Here is a 19,718-nt window from a genome sequence, read left to right as displayed (position 1 = left end):
TTTTAACATTTCTTGCAAAGCAGTCTATTGGCAACAAATTTCCTCAATTTTTGTTTGAGGAAGTCTATTTTTCTTCACTCTTCTTTTTTTGGTATCATTAATGCACAGTTACTTGAACAACATTATGGTTACTAGACTCCCCCTTATTATCAAATCCCCCCCACATACCCCATTACAGACTTTCCCATGTCCCCTCCCCCTGCTACATTATGTGTGCTAATCATAATGCCCCCTTTCCCCCCTTATCCCTCCCTTCCCACCAATCCTCCCCGGTCCCTTTCCCTTTGGTAACTTAGTCTCTTTGTGGGTTCTATGATTCTGCTGTTGTTTTGTTCCTTCAGTTTTTCTTTGTTCTTATACTCCACATATGAGTGAAATCATTTGGTACTTGTCTTTCTCTGCCTGGCTTATTTCACTGAGCATAATACCCTCTAGCTCCATCCATGTTGTTGCAAATGGTAGGATTTGTTTTCTTCTTATGGCTGAATAATATTCCATTGTGTATGTGTACCACATCTTCTTTATCCATTCATCTACTGATGGACACTTAGGTTGCTTCCATTTCTTGGCTATTGTAAATAGTGCTACAATAAACATAAGGGTGCATATGTCGTTTTCAAACTGGGCTGCTGCATTCTTAGGGTAAATTCCTTGAAGTGGAATTCCTGGGTCAAATGGTATTTCTATTTTGAGCTTTTTGAGGAACCTTCATACTGCTTTCCACAATGGTTGAACTAACTTACATTCCCACCAGCAGTGTAGGAGGGTTCCCCTTTCTCCACAACCTCACCAACATTTCTTGTTATTTGTCTTTTGGATGGTGTCCTCTGCCCATTTTTTAATTGGCTTATTTGCTTTTTGTTTGTTGAGGTGCTTTAGCTTTTTATGTAATTTGGATGTCAACCCCTTACCGGATATGTCATTTATAAATATATTCTCCCATACTGTAAGATGTCTTTTGTTCTACTAATGATGTTCTTTGCTATACAGAAGTTTTTCAGTTTGATATAGTCCCACTTGTTCATTTTTGCTTTTGTTTCCCTTGCCCGGGGAGATATGTTCATGAAGAAGTTGCTCATGTTTATGTCCAAGAGATTTTTGCCTATGTTTTTTTAAGAGTTTTATGGTTTCATGACTTACATTCAGGTCTTTGATTCATTTTGAGTTTACTTTTGTATATGGGGTTAGACAATAATCCAATTTAGTTCTCTTACATGTAGCTATCCAGTTTTGCCAACACCAGCTGTTGAAGAGGCTGTCATTTCCCCATTGTATGTCCATGGCTCCTTTATTATATATTAATTGACCATATATGCTTGGGTTTATATCTGTACTCTCTGTTCTGTTCCACTGATCTATGGGTCTGTTCTTGTGCCAGTACCAAACTGTCTTGATTACTGTGGCTTTGTAGTAGCACTTGAAGTCAGGGAGCGTAATTCCTCTGCTTTATTCTTCCTTCTCAGGATTGCTTTGGCTCTTCAGGGCCTTTTGTCATTCCATATGAATTTTAGAACTATTTGCTCTAGTTCACTGAAGAATGCTATTGGTATTTTGATAGGGATTGCATTGAATCTGCAGACTGCTTTAGGCAGGATGGCCATTTTGTTCATTCTTTCTAGCTAAGAGCATGGGATGAATTTCCATTTGTTAGTGTCCTCTTTAATTTCTCTTAAGAGTGTCTTGTAGTTTTCAGGGTATAGGTCTTTGACTTCCTTGGTTAGGTTTATTCCTAGGTATTTTATTCTTTTTGATGCAATTGTGAATGGAATTGTTTTCCTGATTTCTCTTTCTGCTAGTTCATCATTAGTGTATAGGAATGCAACAGATTTCTGTGTATTAATTTTGTATCCCGCAACTCTCCTTCACTTTTGAGGAAAAATTTTACAAGGCACAGAATTCTAGATTGAGGGTTTTTTCTCTCTCTCAATACTTTAAATATTTCACTCCACTTTCTTATTGCTTGCATGGTTTCTAAGAAGTCAGATGTAATTTTCATCTTTGTTCCTATATAGGTAAAATATTTTCTTCCAGTGTTGTGGGGAAAATGGAAGTTCCTATGCCCAGGATCCTCACCTCACCCTAAACTACTTGATGAGGTAATTGGCCTACTGCTAAACTAGTGCTTTCACACCCATAGACAATAAGCTATTATTGACTGAGTCACTATACAAGAGCTCTGTCCAGTGCTCTGGGTGGAGGCAGAGACAGAGGTGGATTACAGACCTGCAGACTACTGGATGCAGACATGATTCTAGTGCTTGACTTACCGCCAGGAGAATAAAGTCAGTTATAAACCCTTTAACCCCAAGGATGTTCCATTGTCATTTCTTGGTCTCACTGAATCCATAGTGAATTTGCCTGGGGCTGAAACCCTCAGGCAAGACAAGTGTCATTCAGGATGTTTTGTTTATCTTTGATTTTCTGTACTTTGAAAATGATACACTAGTGTAGTTTGTTTTTAGTTTTGTTTTGTTTTGGTTTGGTTTTGGGTTTTAGCATTTTTGCTGCTTGGTATTCTCTGAGCTTCCTAGAGTTGTGGATTGATGTCTGATGTTAATTTGGGGAGATTCTCAATTATTATTGTTTCAGATATTTCTTCAGTTCATTTGTCTCTTTTACTCTGGTAGTCCCCTTTATGTGTATTTGATATTTTTCCTAGTTGTCCTTGGACAGTCTGTTTTGCTTTTTTTTCCCAATTTTTGTTATTTTGCTCTTTCAGTTTTGGAGATGTCTATTGAGATATTCTCCAGCTCATAGACTCTTTCCTCAGCATGTCCATCTACTACTCTACTAATAAGCCCATCAAAAGCAGTCCTCATTTCTGTTACCATGTTTTTATCTCTAGCATTTCTCTTTGGTTTTTTCTAAGGATTTTCTTCTCTTTGTTTACATTGCCCATCTGTTCTTGCATGCTGACTACTTTATGTATTGGAGACCTTAGTATATAATCATAGTTGTTTTAAATTTCTGCTCTGTTAATTCCAATATCCCTGCCATATCTGGTTCTGGTGCTTGCTCTGTCTCTTCAAATTGTGTTTTTTGCCTTTTGGCAATCTTTGTTGCTTTTCCTTGATAGCTAGACATGAGGTACTGGGTAAAAGTAACTGCTGTAACAGGCTTTAGTAATGTGGTAATAAGGCATTGGGAGGGGGAAGCATTCTATTGTCCTGGGTCTTCTAGTGAGCCTGTGACCCTGGACTGAGAACTTCACGAGTATTTCTCAGGGTTCCCCCCACCTTAGGTGGGAGAGAGTGGCTAGAGTGGGCTGGAGTTGGGTAATTCCCTTCTGCCAGCTCAGTTAGGTTCCGATAGTACCCCATCAGTTTAGGCTCTGGCTAATTAGTTTTTCCTGAGGGAAGATCTTATTAAAAAGAACCAAGTGCTGCATAGTCTACAGGCACACATGTGATCATCTACAACTGCTCTCTTACAACACTAAACTATGTTTTCTACCTTTATCTTGCATCTACCTACCACTTCAGCATTTTATTAAAAATAAAAATAATAATAATAAAGGGAGAAATGTGGGATCCACATATAAATCAAGTATAAAAATCAAACGAATATTCATATTTGACCTGATTTGTTTATAGTTCATAATGCATGATCAAAACCGAAAGTTTCTGTGATGAATGCCCTTATACTGTTCACCATGTAAGAACTTATTCACTATGTAAGAATTCGTTCACCATGTAAGAATTTGTTCATTATGCTTCAGAAGATTCGAGACTGACGAGAATTAGGCTTGAGATGGATTAATGATTGTGCATTGAGCATTGACCCCCCTATACAGAATTTAATGTTGTTAACAACCATTTGACCAATAAATATGAGAGATGCCCTCTCAAAAAAAAAAAAAAAAGAACCAAGTGCTGTAGAGTATTTCAAAACGGTTATTCTCTGCCCTCCTGGCTGAAAGCACAAGAATATTTTTCTCCAATATTTACTGTGAGAACCTGGTCAAGCACCTACAGGAGGTTCCCACCATGACTGGGTCCCCTGGAGTTTTTAACTCAAAATAGTCCACAGTGAGCTACCAGCAATTTTTCAGTTATAGTTCATGTTTTCCTACACTGGCTACAATTCCCATAGTGGTTTCTATTTATGAGACTCTGCTCTAGGAAGCTTGGACCCCCTGTATTTTCCTGCCTGTCTCTGCAGTCATGAGGGCAGCAGTTTGCCCTGTGCCCTCCTGTCTCTTGCAGAGCCTAGATTTTTTAATCTATTCAGCTTTTTACTTGTTAGCATAGAATGGTGACTTCCAAACACCTTACATCCAGAATTTTGGAATAACAGATAGTATATGTAATTATTATTAAAGATCCTGATATAAAAATTCCTATCATTTTAATTTAATTTCATATGGCACAAAATGAAAAGGATCTTTAAAAAGACAGTGAAAAGGATCAGAAAATACAGAATGGCAAAAGCCTAAATGAGAATAGTTCATATTTCCTTAACCACATGTCTAAGGATTTTACCACATCTTCATAACTTCAAATAGTTAACTTCAAAATTATACTATATTTTTAAAACTCAATAATAAAGACACAAATGATCCAATTTTAAAATGGGCAAAAGATTTTAATTGGGGGAAAAACATTTCTCCAAGAAAAGACATTAATGCCAATAAGCTCATGAAAAGATACTCAACATCATTAGTTTTTAGGGAATTGCAAATCAAATCCCAATGAAATATTACTTCTCATCCCCTGGAATGGCTATAATAAAAAAGATAATACCGAATGTTGGCTAGAATGTGGAGAAATTGGAATCCTCAGACATAGCTGGTGGGAATGTGAAATAGTACAGCTTTTTTGTGAAACAGTTTGGCAGGTTCTTGAAAAGTTCAAATTAGATGTACCATATGGCCCCGAAAATCTACTGTAGGTATTTACTCAAGAGAATTGAAAAAACATGTGTCCATATAATAACTTATACATAAATGTTCATAGATGCATTATTATAATAGCAAAAAGGTAGAAACAATTCAAATATTCATCTACTGACAAACAGATAAACAATGTATGGTACCATACAATGGAATGTTATTCATCAACAAAGTGAAGTACGAATACTTTTTAGATGAATGAAAATGGATGGAATTTTGAAAATATTATGCCAAGTGAAAAAATCACACACAAAAAACCATATGCTGTATGATTTCACTGATATGAAATATCCAGAATAGGAAAATCTATAGACGGAAAGTAGATTAGTAGGTTCCCAAGCACTGAGGGGAGGAATGAGGAGTGACTACAAATGGGTTTCTTTTGTGAAAGATGCAAATGTCCTGAAATTAGATAGTGATGATAATTGTGCAACTTTGTAAATAATCTAAAACTTGCTGAATTCTACACTTAAAAATAAAAAAAAAGGCTTGGAGATTTTAAAAATACATTTTATATCTTTTTATTGTGTAAAATACCTTATATCCAAAAAACTCCCAGAAAATACATATGAGCAAAGAAATGATCAATTAAACTACCACTCAGATATATGCACTGTTACTATTTTGTTTTACATCCTTCCAAGTTAAAAATTATTCTGGTTATGAAAATAATAAATATACAGAGTTTGAAGCGTCAAAATTTTCTTTTTATGCCACTACTCAACTGTCTTGTTGAATTTCCCTCTGCTGTTGTCCTGGGAATTCCCTTTGCTGTTCCCGTAGTTACATTCCCTGCTTCTTCAATCTCATGTCTTCCTCTTTCTTGCTTTAGTCCCTTGTTTGGTAGATATGATGGAATGGCACAAATGACAGTCTGAGCAACATGCCTGGCTCCTGAGTCCACACTGCTGCATTCTGCTGGTGGCACTCTGCATCTGGTGCACAGCTGTCACCCTGAGATCTCGCTTTGCTATTGTTCTGGAGATCCCCTTGTTCTCTCCTGTATTGGATCTCCAATTTCCTTTATATCTTCCTAAGTCTTTCTCTTTCTAAGTTTAATCCCTTATTTTAGTATAGCACATTTTCCAGCAGATTCCTTTTAAAAGAGATGCATGAAAGTTTAAAAAATGCCTTATTTTGTGCTCACATTTGATTGAGAGCATGAATAGATAGAAAATTCCAGGTTCAGAATTTTAAAGGTTGCTTATTACCTTCTGGCTTCTAGTGTTGGCACATGGCAGGCCCTTCCAATCTGGAAAATCATGTACTTCAGTCTGGGAGGTTTTCTTGAATCATTTCATTGGCAAATTTCTCCCTCCATTTTCTCTGTTTTCTCTTTCTGGACTTCCTGTTATTTGGCTTTTGGAACTGTTATTTGAATTTCTGTTATTTGGCTCTTAGATGAATCCTTGTAATTTTCTATTTTCTTTGTATTTTTGCTTTGCTTTCTAAGGGCAAGGATTCAACTTTCTTCCATTCCTTCTTCAACTTGCTGTCACATTCGTAATTCCAGGAGCACTTTTGTTCCCTGAATATTCCTTTACATATAAAGGAGGAAGGTGCATATAATGTCTGTCCTTATTTCATGGTAGAGAAGATAACTCCAACAGGTGTCCACAAGGCATTGACTTCTTTAATATCTTTTTAGGAATCTTATTTCTACATTCCATCCCCTGCTAACTATATAATCCCTATTTCTCAAATTTCCTTCAAACCAGCTCTTGTCTTGCTGCTAATTCCTTCATCAGTGAGTTAATAAAATTTTGGCATGAGTTTGCCATCTATATGTATGGGAATAATGTTTCTTAACAGTTTGAGAATTGTGTTTTCATACCATAAATGAAAGATCTGGTAGAATAGTGCTCAGTAATGCTAAGTTGTTTTTCCCGACCTTTCTCCCAGATCAGGTGAAGGTCCCCCAGGCTGGAAGAGAGGCTAAGAGTTAAGGCAAGTCAAAGAGCTTGGAAACCAGGGAGTACTAAGAAGAGGTCTGAGCTACAGAATGTGAGTAATTGTTATAAAAAGTAGATCATATTGGGCTTACTATTGCATATTATACTCAACAATGAACATCTTTATAGGTCAACAAAATAACTCTTCTAAAATATGATTCTTTGTTGCTACATAGCATTCCACCATATAAGCCAGTTTCATGATTTAGAAAAACTGCATGTTTCTCCTTCCAGTAACTGGTAGGCACAATCTCAGTTATTTTAGTTATTAAGTCCTGAGTTAAAAGAACATCTCCTTATTGGCAAGCACTCTAGATGGCTAGACCCCCCCCAGATAACTGTAGCCTCAGATCTAGTGACCAGAGTGGGTAAAACTAAGTTAGCTTCTCTTTCAGAAAACCCTCTAACGAAGTGAGTCAGCTTTAATTCTGGCTGGCTATACGAAGGCAACATTGATGCAACTCCTTTCAAGGAAAGTTCTAGGAACAGGGGTGGGCAGGGGTTCAGGGAGCCTCCCTAATGGAAGTTTTAAATAATAGCAAACACCAGCTCTCTGCCCACTCCAGCTCTGTGTTTATGCAGCCTGTGACTGGGGGGCAGAGACGTGCCTGCAAGCTGCAGGGTGGTGTTGGGGCTTCCCTCAGCCTATAAATGGAAAGTAATTAATTGGCTTGCTTGAAAAGGCATGGAGGAGATTGCTGCAGGCTGCCATCATTGAAGGGAGGACTCCTAACAGGCCCAGAGATACCATGTCTAAAGAGCTCCGATCGTATGGTGGTACCAGTAATGCCTTCAGCAGCCCCTGTGACTGTACTTGGGAGTGGAGGACTCAGAGGTGGTAATTACTTTTCCCTGAGATTCTGGTTTTAATCATTGCCTTTTTCTTTTGGGAGCTTGCATTTACCACAAATCAAAGTTTCTCCAGTTGAGATCGGTGTTGGGAATTTGGGGCTTTGTTATTTGTGAGTGCGTGTGCGCGCACTCCTATACATTTGAAAAAAGCAGTGGGTTTGGATTAAACAGCAGCATTTAGATCAATAAAATTTGGTCAAAACAGATTTCTATTTGTTCTTGCTATTTTGTACATTTTATTCTAAAAATCAAAGACACTTATAATCTATTCAACAAGATCACAAGAAACTTTTGAAAAGCTTGATAGAAACAAAATACAAATTCTTAATTTTTATAAGAGAAAAAAATGCCATTTTCCCCCAAGTGTTGAGAGAAAAAATATTTACAGTATGAATTCTAATACTAAGTCAATGAGAGGGGAAAACAGTGATCATTGCCCTGTTATTGTATTGTTTTAATAATGTGTTATATTCGTGGCATATTATCTTCATCAGTTAGAAGCAAAAAATTAGAATCACATCCAAACTTTGCTGGTAATGTATTTAATTTCCTGTTTTTTATCTTTCTGGTGACCTCGGAGAAAGACTCTTTAAAAAGTTTCTCCTTTGAAAATGGCCCAAAGAGCAAAGGAAACTTCTCTTTTAAAGTTTGGTGAGTTGGTGAAAGGAATCCATTTCCCACAGCCTACCTACCATTCCAAACAGTGGCGGGACAAAGTGGCGCCGAGTGGGAGAATGGAGCAGGGCGCACAGTCGCGGGCTTGCAGAGCGCAGGGTAGTGCTCATCTGCTCCATAAAGATAGTGATGACGTGTGGTCCACGTGCTAAAGGCTGGAATGAGTGATTTGAATTCAGTTGTCTTAACTGGGTCAGAAAAGTCACATTGACTTCAGAAACTAATACATAGTAATATATGTAATTTGTACACATCAGAAAATAAAAATGACCACACCATTAAGGTTTCTCAAAAATAAGATAGCTCTTACCCCTGCTTAAGAAAGAAAACCTGGGCCAGCCAAAGGAACAGACTTCAACCTTCCAGTCCTTCCCTTTCAGTCCCTGACCTCCCCGTGCAGATCCAGCAAGCTAGGACAGTCGGCACTGGCCGCAGAGCCAGGTGAAATGAATAAAACAGTTTCATCCTGGATTCCTGGATTCCTGGATACCTGTGGAATGCATTCCCAGAAGCCCTCCAGCTTTCTGGGCTATAAAACCACCCCTTTTCCCTTACTTTCCGCCAGGCAAAAGGGGCCAGTTCCAAGGGCTGCTGGGAACATTGTGTCTTCATTCACAAAGCAGAAAACCTTGGATAGGTGAACTTCCGTGTTCCTATTATTAAATGTACTATATCTTGTGAGGGATGAAGACTTTGTCTACGTTTGAAATACAAGTTTTTAATTCCAAGGGGACTGTCACTTTTCTAACAACAGAACAGGGAGGTATATCCACCCTTGTCCTTAACTCTCTTCCCTTAAAAAAGTACCAGAATACAATTAAAGGGCACATGTCAAAATATCTGATTTGGAGATTATGTGATAAAGTTTTATCCTTCATGAAAAGAAAATGTTCTGGGTTTCCCATTATAAATGCCTTGGTTCCTGCCAAACCTCTTCTTATCCCAAATGTCAGAATATCTTGGTGTAACAGCAGAGATAGGGCAGCACAAACACTGAGTTATAATTTAATTCAATGTATATTCACTGAAAACAATTATACTAAGAATACTAGAACACCTTCCGGAAATATCTTCTCCTGCCACCAGTAAAATCACTTTTGATACTAGGAATCTTTTTTTAAAAAATAATTGTCCCATTAGATATGACAATATTATGTTTCATTTGGAGTTTGCCATGGGCACACTAGGCTGGGAGGGGAACGGGTGGTGAGTTCTTTCTCACAGCAGAGCAGTCTCCAGCTTGGGCATCTGGCTGGTGGTCGGGACTCAGCAAGGGGCCAGTCTGACCATGTTACTTCCCGAGGCCAAGTGGTCATGGAAGACCTAGAGGGCAGGGCTACCAGTGTCTGCCGTGAGGCAGATGGTCAGTAACTGTTAAATATTGAGATCAACACCTTAGGATCTGAAATCTCAACATATGAATGATCAATATTCCCTTTATTGGCTATAAAAATAGACTTGTCCCTCCACATACTAGCTCAGAGAAGTGTGAGAGCCTGAGGGTTCATGTAGTAGAGGAGGTTGTTTAAGGCAAGTGAAGCTCTGTTCTTTTTCAAACATGCCTGTTTCAAACAGACTTTTTTTTTAATGGCTTCTATTTCTCCTTGCATTGCCTTAATCATCTGAACAGAAGTTTCCTCTCTGAGGCTTTTTGAGCTTTCTGTAGAAGGCTGTCTAGCACCCTTGTTTTGCACAGACCCAGTCAAGTCTCCCACCTCTAAAATCTATGCTTGGGTCCAAAACTCCCTGGGGAGCCTACACATCAGCTCATGCATGTGGCAGTGGATTTTATTTTTCTGTTTCTGGCACCCAAAGAGGGAGTTACACTTGCCGGCATGGTGAGGGGATGAGTCTATATCAGAACAGGTCCTTATTGCAGAAAGTCCCTTGCATTTCCTTTATATTTCCTTTATATATTGTAGAAAAGTACTCTCTTAAGATCAGAGACCTTGTAAGAGTAATGTCTAACCTTTAGGGAATGAGTTGCAACAGAATTAATACAGCTTAAAGTACATCAGAATGAGTTTATATTGATCATATAAATGGTGTTTCTTCATTCTAGAATTCAAAAGTTATTGTTCTGCTCTCCCACCACCACCCACTGGGTACCATTATTTACAGCAAGAATTCTGTTTCTTAGAACCATTACATTTTTATCACTGGAAGGGAAATTCTGCTGCCTTCAAGACCAGGCAGGTAACACAGATGAGTGACTCTAGCCAGGTGTAGGACAACAGTGAGTGACACAGGCTGTGCTAAAATGGAGACCTCAAGCCCCATCTAGATTGTATTCTGATACCATTTAAAAAAATTACTGAGGTCCAAGACAAATCATGTACAGGGTAAATTAAAACCAAAGCATGCCTGCCTACCAGTGCCAATTTTTCCAGTGCTCCTCATTGTGCAGCAGAAAATGAAATTTAGGCAGAATGAATAATTTGCTCAAGGTCATAAAATTTCTTAGTCAAAACTAGCCTGATCTTCAGTTTCTAATTCCAAGACTGGAGCCTCTTCCTTTGCCCCATGCTGGCCCTGACTCTTAAAATACCCCTTTAAAAATAAAGAAAGCCCCACTTACATGTTGCTCACATTAATTAAATGCAACCAAACCTCTGGTTCCCATATTTCTTTTAACAAGACATTCTGAATAACATCCAAATATGGATAAGTGGGTCTAAAGCTTGAGGAGACAGGCAGACCCTGGCCTATTTTAATGAGAAGGCTTGAGGACTGATGCCTAAGTGTGCAGCTCAGGTTTCCCCACCTCAGCAATGAAGCTAAGCCACCACAGGAAGCCTTGTAAATCACTGAGCAAGTCATAACCCCACCCCTGTCTCACTTGGAGGGGGCTCCAGGAGCCCTGACACCAACACTTTCCAGGCACCGGATTGCTGAGGGCCAGATATTCACCTACAAAGGACCCTGAGAAATTCTTTTGGCCCCCGAACAGAGCCTGACTGGAATCACTTCTGACACAGAGACGCTAGCTGGCTACACTGTGTGACCCATGCAGGCCCAGGATGTGCTTTTGGTCTCAGTGGCATCACATCTGTCTTAAAGGTGCTGGTTATGCAGGAAAGGCACAGTGTGGTGCGGCACCAAGAGCATGCTTTGGGAGCAGGACAGGCCTACTTCTGAATGTCCTCTCTACCCGTGTATTCATTCAGTCACAAAATGCTTCCTGAGTGCCCATTACATGCTGGGCACCGTTCAAGGCCCCAAGGAGACAATGGTGATGAACAAAACAGGAAAGTCCCTACTTCCAGGAAATTCACACTTTATTTGGATGAGACTAGCAAAACATAAGGTAAATAATTAAATTCTATAGTATTTTAGGTGATGGGAGTTAGGGGTCAAATTAAGTAGGCACAGAGAATGGAAAATACAACTTAAACTGTGTTGAGGGAAGCCTCACTGAGCAGACTTGAAGCAGGGGAAGGAGGGAACTGTGAAGATACACGGGAGTGTGGTTCCATGCAAAGGCCCTGAGGTCAGAGTGTGCATGGAGTGTTCAGGGAACTGAAAGGAGACCAGCCTGTCAGAATGGGATGGGGGCAGAATGAGAATTGTGGGAAATAAGCCAATAGAGACAATAATGGGTGATCAGGCTATTGTAAGTACTTAACTTTGAGTGAAATGGGGAGCTGCTATGAGGTATATTTTGAAAATTTTTCTGATGGATTGAATGAAGGCTTAGAGAAAAACAATAGCCAAGAGTGACTCCAAGGTTTTCGGCTTGAGCAGCTGGAAGATGGAGGTGTCATGGAGAAGGGAAGGATGTGGGAGGAACTGGCTGCAGGAAGGAGCAGACTCAGCTCACTTTCAGAAATGTTAAGAGAGATGATGAATAAACAGTGGCATATAAGTCTGAAACACACAGAGTGGTCTAAGCAGGATACAAATTTGGGACCATATAAATGGTATTCAAAATTGTGAGAATCGATGATATCACCAAAGACTGATGGCAGGTAGGGAAGAGAAGAGGTCCCACATCAACATTAAAAGTGTAAGCTACCACACAGGATCTGGGCGGCTGCAGGGTGCGGGGCTTAGGTCGCATGGACTCATTCTCCAGGCTGCTGACAGTTACCTGCCAATACCCCCACCCCTGCCCTCAGGAATTGCCTCAAAGGAAGGGCTGCCATACCCAAGCTGATGCCTTCATCCCAGGGACAGTCTAGGTTCAATGACTGGTTGACTCCTTGCCTCAATTCAGAACAGCTGTGAGGGAGTGTCCCAGCTGCAGAGCGCTCTGTACCAGCCAAAGTCACTGACTTGCTCTGCTTCTCCCACCACCTAAACCCGGCGCCTTTCACATCCTTGCAGGTGGTCCTACTAAGAGCAGCCCTGTGTGCATATCTTCATCTCAGCCAGTTTCCCAGAAATCTGTTCTAAAACAGGGGCTTTGAGCACAGTGCTTGCTTCTAGTTCCCACATTTGTAGTATGGCACTAATTATACCTACCCAGCAGGATTGTTGTAGGGAGGAAAGACATTACACATGAAGTGCCTACAATGACGCACTTCACTAGAACTATTAACAGCAGTAAACAGTAGGCATTCAAAACACTACAGTTACTCTTGTGGGAATCAGATTTTCACTATTCCACCTTTTCAAGCCCTCAAAAAGGTTGGAAAATGTGCCATCATAGTGTCCTCCAGATTACATAGAACTCTCCAGATTACATTCAGATGCATTTTTAATGTGCTCTGACAGCACCCTCCACTTCTCATATCATAATTATAGATTGCACTAATCTATATTATAGTTGAATGTTTAATTTTTCCCACCCCTCTTTCCTGTAAGCTCTCTGTCTGTCCTGTTCATGATTGTATCTCCAGAGACTAGCCCATTGTAGGCAGCCCATAAATACTGTATTGAATTGAACTAAATGACTTGACCTGTGCCTGAGTTTATGGACTAAGGCCAGGATCAGTTTGGCTCAGCTCTCAGAAGTATAGACCTGAGTGATCTTTATGAGGAATTTGGTCTGATCCTAGGAAGCCCCAAGAAGACTGTCCATCTACCAATCCATCCTTCTATCCATTAACACAAGAATCCTTCACAGAGCACCACTCTGCCAGGCACCAGAAACAGAATAGTAAACAAGATCTTAACAGTCAAGCAGTGCGGTAGATGAATAATAAACAAAATAATTAAATAACCATGAAATCTGTGGGGGTGGGGGGGAAAGGGAGAGAGAAGAGCAGTGGCACCTCATTTAGACAGAGTGATTAAAAACATCTCTCAAGAATGGAATCTCAGATGACCTGCAAAAATGACCAGAAGCCAGTGGTACCAAACGTGGGAATATTTCACACCAAGAAAAACCCTGCAATGGGGAAAGAAGTCAATGTGTTGAAGAAAGGAGGGAAGGAGGGGCTCAAGATGGCAGCGTGAGTAAGGCGGCAGAAATCTCCTCCCAAAACCATGTATATTTTTGAAAATACAACTATTCCTAAAAGAGAGACCAGAAGATACAGTAGAACAGCCAGGCTACAACTACATCTGCAAAGAACTCAGCATCTCATGAAAAGGGTAAGATACAAAGCTGTGACCGGGCAGGACCCGAGCCCTCCCCCAACCCCAGCTCACTGGTGGGAGGAAAAAGAATCAGAGTGGGGAGTGAGTGGAAGCACAGAACTACTAAATAACCAGCCCTAGTAATCTGACCTGGGAGCACAGACACACACTGCATGCTGTACTGGATATTAGAGAAACAGAAAAGTAAAATCTGAGATGGAGACTGCGAGTGGGTCCCCACACCTGGCTCCCCTGTAACAAAAGAAAGGTGGGCGCTTTTTAAAAGTCTTAAAGGGACAAGGGCTTAACAGCTGGACAAAATTATCCCAGCACACTCAGCCCAGCAGGCTAGGAATCTTAAGGAACTTCAGGTGCCCTAGCCCCCTGGGGGGTAACACAGCCCCAAAGCCCCTCACAGCAATAAGCAGCCTGCCATTCATTCCCCCCCGGCTGCGCTGCAAGCAAACCAGCTGACCTGCCACAGCTGTGGAGCAGCTGGAGCACAGCCCTGCCAACAAGAACCACCCAGAGTCTTCTCCCAGTGCACAGCTAACTGGGACAGACCCAGAGGCTGCCGCTGGTGCGCAACTGCCCAGGACAGACAGAAGAAGATGGACCAAGATCCAGAAGGCATGAAGGGGCGCTATTCTCACAGGAGAACACATCCAGCACCTCTACCAACCCCCGCAGGGTCCTAGGCTATCCCAAGGGCTGCCCCACCCACGGAAGTTCAGGAGATTATCCTAGAGACTAGTCCCTGTGTGCGGGTAATTGACACAGACAGCAGAGAAGGGCAAGGTGACAAGCAAGCAGGAAGGGACTTTGTTCTCCTAGCTGACACACATGCCACCTGCCAGTGATCACTTCTATTTATGTGAAAAGGCAGAAGAACCTGGTCCAGTCAAAAATCGCTCAGAAAACCCCAAGGAGAGGGCCTGGTGAGATAGATAGAACCAATATTCCTGAAAAAGAATTCAAAATAAAAGTCATAACCATGCTGATGGACCCACAGAGAAATATGCAAGAGTTAAGGGATGAAGTCCGGGGGAGGTAACAGAAATGAAGCAATCAATAGAAAGTCTTAAGAGCAGACTGGACGAGATGCAAGAGACTGTTAATGGAATAGAAATCAGAGAACAGGAACACAGAGAGGCTGAGGCAGAGAGAGACAAAAGGATTTCTAGGAATGAAAGAATATTAAAAGAAGTGTGTGACCAATCCAAATGGAACAATATTTGCATTATAGGGGTACCAGAAGAAGAAGAGAGAGAAAAAGGGATAGAAAGTGTCTTTGAAGAAATAATTGCTGAAAACTTCCCCAAGCTGGGGAAGGAAACAGTCCCTCAGACCATGGAAGCCCACAGATCTCCCAACACAAGGGACCCAAGGAGGACAACACCAAGATATATAATAATTAAAATGGCAAAGATCAAAGACAAGGACAGAGTATTAAAGGCAGCCAGAGAGAGAAAAAAGATCACCTACAAAGGAAAACCCATCAGGCTATCATCAGACTTCTCAACAGAAACCTTACAGGCCAGAAGAGAATGGCATGATATATTTAATGCAATGAAACAGAAGGGCCTTGAAACAAGAATACTGTATCCAGCACGATTATCATTTAAAATTGAAGGAGGGATTAAACAATTCCCAGACAAGCAAAAGTTGAGGGAATTTGCCTCCCACAAACCACCTCTACAAGATATTTTAAAGGGACTGCTCTAGATGGAAGCACTCCTGAGGCTAAACAGATGTCACCAGAGAAAATAAAATCACACCAAAGAAAGTAGACCAACCAAATACTAACTAAAGGCAAAAAACAGAAGCAACTATCCACAAAAGCAGTCAAAACAAACACAAAGGAGTAAAGAATAAAACACCTAACATATAAAGAATGGAGGAGGAAGAATAGGAAGGGAGAGAAATAAAGAATTATCAGGCTGTGTTTATAATAGCTTAATAAGAGAGTTAAGTTAGACAGATAGTAAAGAAGCTACCCTTGAACCTTTGGTAACCACGAATCCAAAGCCTGCAATGGCAATAAGTACATATCTTTCGATAATCACCCTAAATGTAAATGGACTGAATGCACCAATCAAATGACACAGAGTAAAATAATGGATAAAAAAGCAAGACCCATCTATGTTCTGCCTACAAGAGACTCACCACAAACCCAAAGACATACACAGACTAAAAGTCAAGGGATAGAAAAAGATATTTCATGCAAACAATAGGAAGAAAAAAGCAGGTGTTGCAGTACTTGTATCAGACAAAATAGATGTCAAAACAAAGAAAGTAACAAGAGGTAAAGAAGGACATTACATAATGATAAAGGGGGTGGTCCAACAATAGGATATAACCATTGTAAATATATATGCACCCAATACAGGAGCACCGACATAAGTGAACCAAATACTAACAGAATTAAAGGAGGGAATAGAATGCAATGCATTCATTTTAGGAGACTTCAACACACCACTCACTCCAAAGGACAGATCAACCAGACAGAAAATAAGTAAGGACACAGAAGCACTGAACAACACACTAGAACAGATGGACCTAACAGACATCTACAGAACTCTACACCCAAAAGCAGCAGGATACACATTCTTATCAAGTGCACATGGAACATTTTCTACAATAGACCACATACTAGGCCACAAAAACAGCCTCAGTAAATTCAAAAAGATTGAAATTCTACCAGCCAGCTTCTCATTTCACAAAGGTATAAAACTAGAAATAATTGTATGAAGAAAACAAAAAGGCTCACAAACACATGGAGGCTTAACAACATGCTTCTAAATAATCAATGGATCAATGACCAAATTAAAACAGAGATCAGGTGGTATATGGAGACAAATGACAACAGCACAAAGCCCCAACTTCCGTGGGACACAGCGAAAGCAGTCTTAAGAGGAAAATATATAGCAATCCATGCCTATTTAAAGAAGGAAGAACAATCCCAAATGAATAATCTAAAGTCACAATTATTGAAACTGAAAAAAGAAGAACAAATGAGGCCCAAAGTCAGCAGAAGGAGGGGCATAATAAAGATCAGAGAAGTAATAAATAAAATTGAGAAGAACAAAACAATAGAAAAAAAATCAATGAAATCAAGAGCTGGTTCTCTGAGAAAATAAACAAAATAGATAAACCCCTAGACAGATTTATTAAGAGAAAAAGAGAATCTACACACATAAACAGAATGAGAAATTAGAAAGGAAAAATCGTGATGGACCCCACAGAAATACAAAGAATTATTAGAGAATATCATGAAAATCTATATGCTAACAAGCTGGAAAACCTAAAAGAAATGGGCAACTTCCGAGAAAAATACAACCTTCCAAGACTGACCAAGGAAGAAACAGAAAATCTAAACAGACCAATTACCAGCAATGAAATTGAATTGGTAATCAAAAAACTACCCAAAAACAAAATCCCCGAGTCAGATGGATTCACCACTGAATTTTATCAGACATATACATAAGACATAATACCCATTCTCCTCAAAGTTTTCCAAAAAATAGAAGAGGAGGGAATAATTCCAAACTCATTCTATGAAGCCAGCATCACTCTAATACCAAAACCAGGCAAAGACACCACAAAAAAAGAAAATTACAGACCAATAACCCTGATGAACGTAGATGCAAAAATACTCAACAAAATATTAGCAAACCAAATTCAAAAATACATCAAGAGGATCATACACCATGATCAAGTGGGATTCATTGCAGGGATGCAAGGATGGTACAACATTTGAAAATCCATCAACATCATCCACCACATCAACAAAAAGAAGGACAAAAACCACATGATCATCTCCATAGATGCTGAAAAAGCATTTGACAAAATTCAACATCCATTCATGATAAAAACTCTGAACAAAATGGGTGTCTGAACAAAATGAGGGCAAGTACCTCAACATAATAAAGTCCATATATGACAAACCCACAGCCAACATCATACTTAACAGCGAGAAGCTGAAAGCTTTTCACCTAAGATCGGGAACAAGAAAGGGATGCCCACGCTCCCCACTGTTATTCAACATAGTACTGGAGGTCCTAGCCACGGCAATCAGACAACACAAAGAAATACAAGGAATCCAGATTGGTAAAGTAGAAGTCAAACTGTCACTATTTGCAGATGACATGATATTGTACATAAAAAAAACCTAAAGACTCCACTCCAAAATTACTAGAATATCTGAATTCAGCAAAATTGCAGGATACAAAATTAATACACAGAAATCTGTTGCTTTCCTATTCATCAATGATGAACTAGCAGAAAGGGAAATCAGGAAAACCATTTCATTCACAATTGCATCAAAAAGAATAAAATACCTAGGAATAAACCTAACCAAGGAAGTGAAAGACCTATACCTTGAAAATTACGAGACACTCTTAAGAGAAATTAAAGAGGACACTAACAAATGGAAACTCATCCCATGCTCTTGGCTAGGAAGAATTAATATTGTCAAAATGGTCTTCCTGCCTAAAGTAATCTACAGATTCAATGCAATCCTATCAAATTACCAATAGCATTCTGCAACAAACTGGAACAAATAGTTCAAAAATTCATATGGAACCACAAAAGACCCCAAATAACCAAAGCAATCCTGAGAAGGAAGAATAAACCAGGGGGATCTCACTTCCCAACTTCAAGCTCTACTACAAAGCCACAATAAATAAGACAATTTGGTACTGACCCAATTGGTAATTAAGACAATTTGGTACTGACAAGAACAGACCCACAGACCAGTGGAACAGAAGAGAGAGTCCAGATATTAACCCAAACATATATGGTCAATTAATACACGATAAAGGAGCCATGTACATACAATGGGGAAATGACAGTGTCTTCAACAGCTGGTGTTGACAAAACTGGACAGCTACATGTAAGAGAATGAAACTGGATCACTGTCTAATTCCATACACAAAAGTACATTTGAAATGGATCAAAGACCTGAATGTAAGTCATGAAACCATAAAACTGTTAGAAAAAAACATAGGCAAAAATCTCTTGGACATAAACATGAGCAACCTCTTCATGAACATATCTCCCCAGGCAAGGGAAACAAAAGCAAAAATGAACAAGTGGGACTATATCAAGCTGAAAAGCTTCTGTACAGCAAAGGACTTCATCAATAGAACAAAAAGACATCCTACAGTATGGGAGAAAATATTTATAAAATGACATATCTGATAAAGGGTTGACATCCAAAATATATAAAGAGCTCACCACCTCAACAAACAAAAAGCAAAAAATCCAATAAAAAAATGGGCAGAGGGTCTGAACAGACACTTCTCCAAAGAAGAAATTCAGATGGCCAACAGGCACATGAAAAGATGCTCCACATCACTAAGTATCAGAGAAATGCAAATTAAAGCCACAATGAGATATCACCTTACACCAGTAAGGATGGCCACCATCCAAAAGACAAACAATAACAAATGTTGGCGAGGATGTGGAGAAAGGGGAATCCTCCTATACTGCTGGTGGGAATGTAAATTAGTTCAACCATTGCGGAAAGCACTATAGAAGTTCCTCAAAAAACTAAAAATAGAAATACCATTTGACCCAGGAATTCTACTTCTAGGTATTTACCCTAAGAATGTAGCAGCCCAGTTTGAAAAAGACATATGCACCCCTATGTTTATCACAGCACTATTTACAATAGCCAAGAAATGGGAGCAACCTAAGTGTCCATCAGTAGATGAATGGATAAAGAAGATGTGGTACATATACACAATAGAATATTATTCAGCCATAAGAAGGAAACAAATCCTACCATTTGCAACAACATGGATGGAGCTACAGGGTGTTAT

The sequence above is a fragment of the Manis javanica genome, chromosome 1, assembly GCF_040802235.1.
Source record: "Manis javanica isolate MJ-LG chromosome 1, MJ_LKY, whole genome shotgun sequence".
Lineage (NCBI taxonomy): Eukaryota > Metazoa > Chordata > Mammalia > Pholidota > Manidae > Manis > Manis javanica.
The sequence above is the reverse complement of the archived record's forward strand: the minus strand, read 5'-3'. Positions refer to the sequence as shown.